Here is a 7,688-nt window from a genome sequence, read left to right as displayed (position 1 = left end):
CGTCGCGGCTTTCGTGGAATTTCCAAAGCCTAAAAGAGAAAGAAAAAAAAAAAAAAAAAAACAGGTACAATCTTATCACTGTACTTAAACACTCGGGTCTCGTCTCAAGTCAAAAACAAATCTGGCCCTGAGACAGACGAATAAGCGTAAATTTAATGACTATGACTCTTGACAGACGAGAGAGAGGCACTCATTCAATTCGTTGTAGTTCTTTATCAATTAATCATTTATTTGTGTTTGTGGTCGGTCACTGGTTAGTGCTATCTAAAAGGTGTTAAGAGCAGTAGGGTAGATTGAGACAAATAGGTAGCGCTTGTTTAAAACATTTTGAAAATGTTTTACTTTATTGGAAATGAATAAAACTAGGGTCTAGGGAGAGTCTAATGTGTAATAAACTATCCAACAATAATATAAAATTAAATATTATTGCTATAAAATTAGTATTCTAGATATATTACTTATCAAAAGTCAAGGAACATAACCTTAATTGATAACAAATTAGGTCTTTACGTCTATGTCCAACAGGTTTCACTCTGATATCGACAGAGTAAATACATCTTACCGACATGGAATGCTCTCTTATTGAAAGGACTGATCAAAAATGGAAAGATGAGGAATAGGATAGCAAAGATATGATTGATATACTACATAAGTATTTGCTTGGCTTCTAACTATAGTTGGGGAATCGTCTATTGTAAATACAAAAATAAATTGGTTAATATAACTTAATAGAATTTTGAGTAACAGTATTACCTATATCAATAAATTTCAAAGAATAGGATTTTTGTTAATGTTTGTTATATTTGTTGTAGCCTTAGACTTTATAGGCTACTGAATTGTCAATTTATTTTACATATCAGTAACACTACATCTTTTGAAGTCCCATAAATGAGATCTTACATTTTTGTAAAGTTGCAGCTTTAAAAACACTGTAAAAATATTTTCACATCTCTCAGAAAAATATTCAAATAAAGTAATTATATAAATTGAACAACTTTTCTTACTATACAAATTTTTTAAATACTCTTTTTCAACTGATTTTCATTCAAATATAAAATATTTCCAACGAACGGTTTGAGTTATTGAAATATTAATGATATTATAATTAATTGACATACTACATAATCTAATTATTCTACTTTAATATTTTAATAATTGTTGGTTGCAGTATAATAAGTAGCCACCATCACAATCAAATCACTACTATAGGTTCTCGAAATTTACCCATTCCAAAACTATGCTGTTATACTTTCAGAAATAAGAAACTCTTTATTGCAATATCTTTGAGAAATGTCTAGCGCCAATTTACAATAATTTCATGTCTGTAATATATTTACAATAATAATGTTTGCACAAGATTACATGTAGTTGTGTATAAAGTTGAAATGCAAGGTTTATTTTTTTTATCTTCTCAGTGCAGGTGTTCTTCCAGTGTGTAGAAGGGTCTTGAAGTCAGCCATTCATTCAGCGATTTCTTTAGTTTCTTTCCTGTGACAATCTTCATTTCTGCCGAAGTAGGTTTGAACAGCTTCTGGCCTGCATATGCCAGTTTCTTTTGGGACTGCATGAGATGGTGATAGATGGTAGTCTGCAGCATGTCTGTTACAGTAGTCATGGAGGTTGTCTGCTCGAGGTAAGTTTTTCCCATCAATAAGTATTATAACATCCTGGATATAGAGGGATATCACGGTCATAATTCTGAGCCCTGTAAAAGATCCTCTGCAGGTGTCTTTTGGACGTAGGCAATTTAGGATCTTCATCGCTTGCTTCTGAAGACGCAGAATTCTTTGCAGATTCCCTTGAGATTTTCTTCCCCAGATAGCTATGCTGTATTGTATATATGTTTCAAATACGGCAAAGTATGATGAGTTTGCAATGTTGCTGTGGCTTTTATTCGTTGTAAGATGGAAAGGCTTGTTGTATTCAAATTCTTACACAGCACGTCAACATGGTATGTCTGACATATTTTCATCAATAGTTACTCCTAGAAATTTGGCCTGTGGTTTCACTTTAACTTCTGGAATGGTTGCAACTTGGTTTCGTCTTCTGCCAAATGCTAACTGGTTTGTCTTTTATGTATTAACCACTAGGTCATTTGTGTGGCAGTATTGGTAAGCCATATTCAATGGTATATATGAGCTTACTGCCAGTTGTCAGCAGAATTCCCTGAAGGCAGAAGGGTGGTGTCATCTGCATACATAAGTGTATGATAGAGTCCGTTCAGGTATTGTGACATGTCGTTTGTGAATAAGATAAACACCACAGGGCCAAGAACAGATCCTTGAGGTACACCTCTGGTTATAGCAAGTGGCTTGGATCTTATAGTATGAGTTAATCCTCTTTCGATACGTTTGACTTCAGTCAATTGGCTGCATTCTTCAAGGTAGTTCCTAAACCAGTTTAGAGCAGGACCTCTGATACCCAGGTTGTCAAGTTTGTTTAAAATTAAGTTATTGCCAAGGCAATCAAATGTCTTGCTAAAATCAAGCATAATACCTGTGACTAATTCTTCTTCTTCAAGGTGGTAAATTATAAACTCGGCAAGTCAATTATTGCAGTAGTAGTTGATCGTCCTTTTAATAAACCATGTTGTCTTGTCATCAGTAACTTATGTCGCTCACAATGGTCCTTCAATATTGTAAGTATAACTCATTCAGTCACTTTGGAGAAGGTTGAGATGAGCAAGATTGGTCAGTAGTTACTGGCTTGCTTTGGACTTTCGCTTTTGAACTCAGGATATCCTTGGGCCAGTTTTAAGGCCATTGGGAATTTGCCTGATCTTAGTGACATATTGATTATGAAAATCAGAGGTGATATAAGAGTTTCACAGCATTGTTGTAATAACTTGGATGAGACTCCGTCCACTCCTGAAGAGGTTTTGGACTTGAAGCTCTTGATTATACTTTGAAATTCCAAAACAACAATTGTGGTAGATGTTTAGTTTCTATTTCTTGAATTAGAGCTATGTCATTGTGTCGGACAGGTGTTGGAAAGCCTGGAGTCGATTATTGTCATATTTATCCCAAAGCTTTTCAGCACAACCATTTGTAAAATATGCAAAGTTTTTTTCCACTGAAGGCATTTCTGTTGACTTGGATAATACCTCATCAACTGATCGTGCCTATCGATGCCACTCATGTACTCATACTTAATTATAGGCAGAGATCTCAACTTTTTTGACCCTTTGTGTTTTAAGGTGACATTCAAGTAATTCTCAAATTGATTGGAGGTATGTTTAGTTTCCTCTTAACCAAGGACGTAGCCAACAAGGGAGTCAAAGGTACCAGACCCCACTCCCCCAAAATTTTCCTTTTATTATTTTTTTATTATTTAGTTTGGAGTTTTAGGTTAGAGTTTTATTTAGAGTTATTTACCCTTTAACAATAGCCGGGAGATCAAATCTGTCTGCATGCAATGTGGTGGTGATGGAAATCTTTTTCTGCTAAAATAGATTTTTACAAACTTATTTATGTTGAGGTAAAATAATTGTAAATAAAATAATACATTTTAGGGCATTATTTTACATTCAAATCACAAAACAAACGATATATTTTGAACTCACCAACTAATACACAAATACGAAGAAGCTTGCCTGACAACACTATTTAAACTACATTTTAACCGAAATGGGTAAGTGTTTATATTTATTTTTACCTCGATAAATATGTATGTATGATATAGAGTCAAAATGTTTCTTGAATTTGTTACATACTGTATATTCAAATAGAGATAATGAACAGCAGTACTGCCATCCTTAGTGAGATAAATTTCCCCTTCACTGAATCCTTGCTTGAGTGTAGATTACAATAATGGTGTTCTACCTTTTTAGATTATCAGTATATTCAGAAAGCATTTTATTAATTTCAATAATTGTATGTAATGATAATGTTTATAAAACCTATATTACTTTAAGTATCAAAATGGCTATGGTAATTTTGAACATAGCTTGTTAAATATTGAACTGAAACTGTTCAGAAGCGGAAATTGTTCTTTTAGTTCATAATTATTTTGTATTCCATTATTATATAAACACACGTTAAATTTATTAGAAATCCCGTACAAATAAAGTTTTTTTGCTACAATAGCGGTTTGGTAAGTCTGTGACTTTTTTAATCAAATAAAATTTTTTTTGGCAAATAAACATTTTATTTTTTTAATATAATCTTTTAGCTTGATACATTTAGTTCAGCGTTTTTCCAATTTTTTTATTTCCTACAAATAATAGGTTTTCTCGTCTCTCAAAATAATCAGGCACCAGAAACACAATGCACTGTATTTGGGTTTCTAAAAACACTTGGAAATTTCCAAACCACGTTATTAACTGTGATCTGGGATGAAATTATCGAAAGAGTTGATAAAACAATTAAGACTCTTCCAAATCAAGATTTAGACCTATTTCGTGCTACAAAGAAACTTGAAGCACTATCCTCGTTTTTGAGTGAAAAGAGAGATTTATTTGATTATTTTGAGTCCAAAGCATCGAAAACTTGTAGAAAAAGAAAAAAGCTGTATACGACAAAGTAAGAAAGAGAAAGTTATTGCCCGATGAAAAGAAGGACAGAACCATGGAAGAAACATCTCCTTGAGAAATATTTCGCACTGGGGTGTTTATTGACATTGTTGACAACGTAGCTTCGCTGCTCAACAAAACAAGGGAGGCCTATAAAAATTTCGATAAGATTTAAGATCTTACAAAATCTAGAAGAGAAAAATTCCAAAGAGGTGGCTTGAGAAGCTAAAACTGTTAGGAGAAGTATACAAGAACGATATTGATGGGCAAGACATTGCCCAGGAATATAACCATTTCAAACAATGCATGGATTTGGAGAAACCTTTCTAAGATCAAAGAAATGTACGCCTAAATAAAATGAAACACATTAGAGAACACTTTCCCCAATTTGGAGATCGCTCTCAGGATATTTTCTATTCTTACTTGTGACGAACTACACAGATAAACGTAGCTTTTCAACTTTGAAAAGAGTGAACTCATAATTAGATAGTGGATGGTCGATGAAAAGCTTAATGGCTTATTGTTGCTGTGCACCCAAAACGACATTACTTTAACATTAGACTACAAAAACATTATTGACGACTTTTGCAGCACGGAAACCCAGAAAAAAACCTATTGTATGAATCTCTAGCCAGTCTAGTGGTAAGCCATCAAACCAAAAATAATCCAAAGAAAAGGTGATTGAACGAATACTGTAAATAATGTAAATACTTCAACTGTAAAGAGGGGAGGGTGGGTGGTCCGTGATACCGTGAGGTATGTTACACGCATTCTCACCTGAGGCCAGTAGATACCTCACGGCTACCGGTTGCCAGTCCGGGACACGGCGGGTCCATAGGTAGTGGATAATGGGAAGGCTCTCGAAAAAAATCAGGATAATTTGTAAAGAAGAATTAAGGGACATTAAGTCTAAAGTCCCTCCCGAACCAAAACTGGCATTTCAAACTAAATCTAAGTTTACGGGGTATAGGCATTATGGTAGGGTTGGTGGGAGGGGAGCGTAATCAGCTGGCAGGGGTATATAAAAAGGGGTGCTACTGTTTGTTGTGCCTAGGGCGCTGGCAATGTGTAAAACGGGCCTGAATCAGCACATGAAATTTACTTTTTTCCATCATCGTGAAAATTCACGAGGTTTGAACAGGCTGGGTCCTTAACAAGGCTTTTGTCTGTTTTGAACAGCTTTCAAACACAAACTGCACGATGCAACTTGCTCAAAATTAGAAAGTTGGCCACTGCTGCATTACAGCTGACTGCAGCATTGTTGCTTTTAAAGTTACTGCACAGGAAATTCAAAAAGTCACCGACTTATCAAACCGCCCTCATAATTTACAGATATTTTTTATCTCAATATGTTTTGATAATAATCCAATAATAACTATAACTTATTTATAATATATGGTTTTTAACATTTCTACACTTAAGAAGCCACAATTAAAAAAATAAAACATAAAAATTTATAATTTTATTTTTGTAGTAATGTTTTTGGGTTAAAGATTTATTACCAAATTTCAATTTATTTAAACAAACCGTTCTCAAATTAAAAGAAATTAATTGAAGAAATAAAATGGCAGCTGTTCTGGTAATTATTGATTTTTCAAAAGTTTTAATACAATATTTTGGTCATCTATAGTGATATAGGTTGTAAAGGTAAGCATTTAGTACCAACTGTATATTATTTCAGATATTTGAAATTTAATGGGAAGTATAAACTTACATAGGAAAGATAGAGACATACAATTGATGCCAAAATACCTTTTTTGGATCTGTTTTGAGTGACACAAAGCTGGGGTTACAAATTTAAATGGTTTTAGTTAGACAGCACTGCTTTGTACCCTTTAAAGAGAAATGCCGAAAATTTTTAATTTGTCAAAAAGTAAGTGATATTGATCTAGAAATATCCCCCATATTTAATTTTCCTCTCTTTAGCTGTTCAAACATTAGCAAGTAGTGAAACTATATTATATCACAATCAATATCTGTACAGTATTATTAAGATATCTTCAAGTTTATAGAGTGGCTTAGCAAATAATTAAGATAAGACTAAAATTAAGAAACAATTCAAGTATTTCACTTGGATTTAACCGAAAAGAACAGATTGGGCTACACATAGTGTACAACGAGATTAGGTTACAGGTTCATCATTATCAAATACGGCTAGCTTTCCTTCCTGCCTGTCATCAAGAACCAATAGTACTTTCATTTACCTAAACACCACCACACCATTTATAGTATACAACAAGGTTTGATTACAGGTTTATCATCATCAGTATCAAGTATGGCTTGCTCTCCACCTTGCCTGGCATCAAAAATTAATAGTCCTCTCAGTTACCCAGAACACTACTACCCATAGTGTACAACAAGGTTTGGTTACAGGTTTATCATCATCAGTATCAAGTGTGGCTGGCTCTCCACTTTGCCTGTCATCAAGACCTAATAGTCCTCTCAGTTACCCAGACACTACTACCCATAGTGTACAACAAGGTTTGGTTACAGGTTTATCATCATCATCTTCATCAAGTGTGGCTGACTCTCCACCTTGCCTGGCATCAAAAACTAATAGTCCTCTCAGTTACCCAGAACAGTACTACCCATAGTGTACAACAAGGTATGTTTACAGCTTCATTATCATCATTTATCAATTTCGCCTAGCTCTCCACCTTGCCAGTCTTTGTGTTTGTCTTTGTTACCTTGAGCAAGTCTACAATGCTATCAATTCCTTGAGCTGTAGTAAGAGTCTGGGATGTTTATTGCCTGAACTCTGGTCTGCTAAAAATTGCTGCACCTCATACCTCTGAGATTTTAGCCTATTTATTTAACTGTTGTATTGAAAGTGGTATTTTCCCTCAATTTTTTGAAATTAGTTAAGGTCATGACCAATTTACAAGAAGGGCTCTGTGCTGACTACAACAATTGTCGACCTGTATCGATAATACCTAAGGTATTTGAAATTATTTTAAACAATCAAATTGTTGAATATTTTGAAAAATTTTAATTTTACTGACTGTCAGTTTGGTTTTGGATCAAAGAAAGGTACTAGTCTCGCCATTTCTGAATATTTGAAGAGCTGTATTTATGGTCTGGACAGCAAAAATAAAGTAATTGGTGCCTTTTATGACATGTCAAAAGCATTTGACACAATCTCACACATGACAAACTGCTATATAGACTTAAATTGTAT

General features: G+C 34.0%; 1 long non-coding RNA gene across 1 annotated transcript; it reads left to right on the top strand.

Moving 5' to 3' along the window:
• Positions 1-209: 209 nt before the first annotated feature.
• Positions 210-7,222, top strand: LOC124375008. The gene is made up of 3 exons (XR_006923636.1): positions 210-253; positions 3,512-3,630; positions 7,004-7,222. It is a non-coding gene; the product is annotated as an uncharacterized LOC124375008 (long non-coding RNA).
• Positions 7,223-7,688: the final 466 nt, after the last annotated feature.

This window comes from Homalodisca vitripennis, unplaced genomic scaffold, assembly GCF_021130785.1.
Source record: "Homalodisca vitripennis isolate AUS2020 unplaced genomic scaffold, UT_GWSS_2.1 ScUCBcl_12412;HRSCAF=22116, whole genome shotgun sequence".
NCBI lineage: Eukaryota > Metazoa > Arthropoda > Insecta > Hemiptera > Cicadellidae > Homalodisca > Homalodisca vitripennis.
This window is presented reverse-complemented; position numbering and strand designations above follow the sequence as displayed.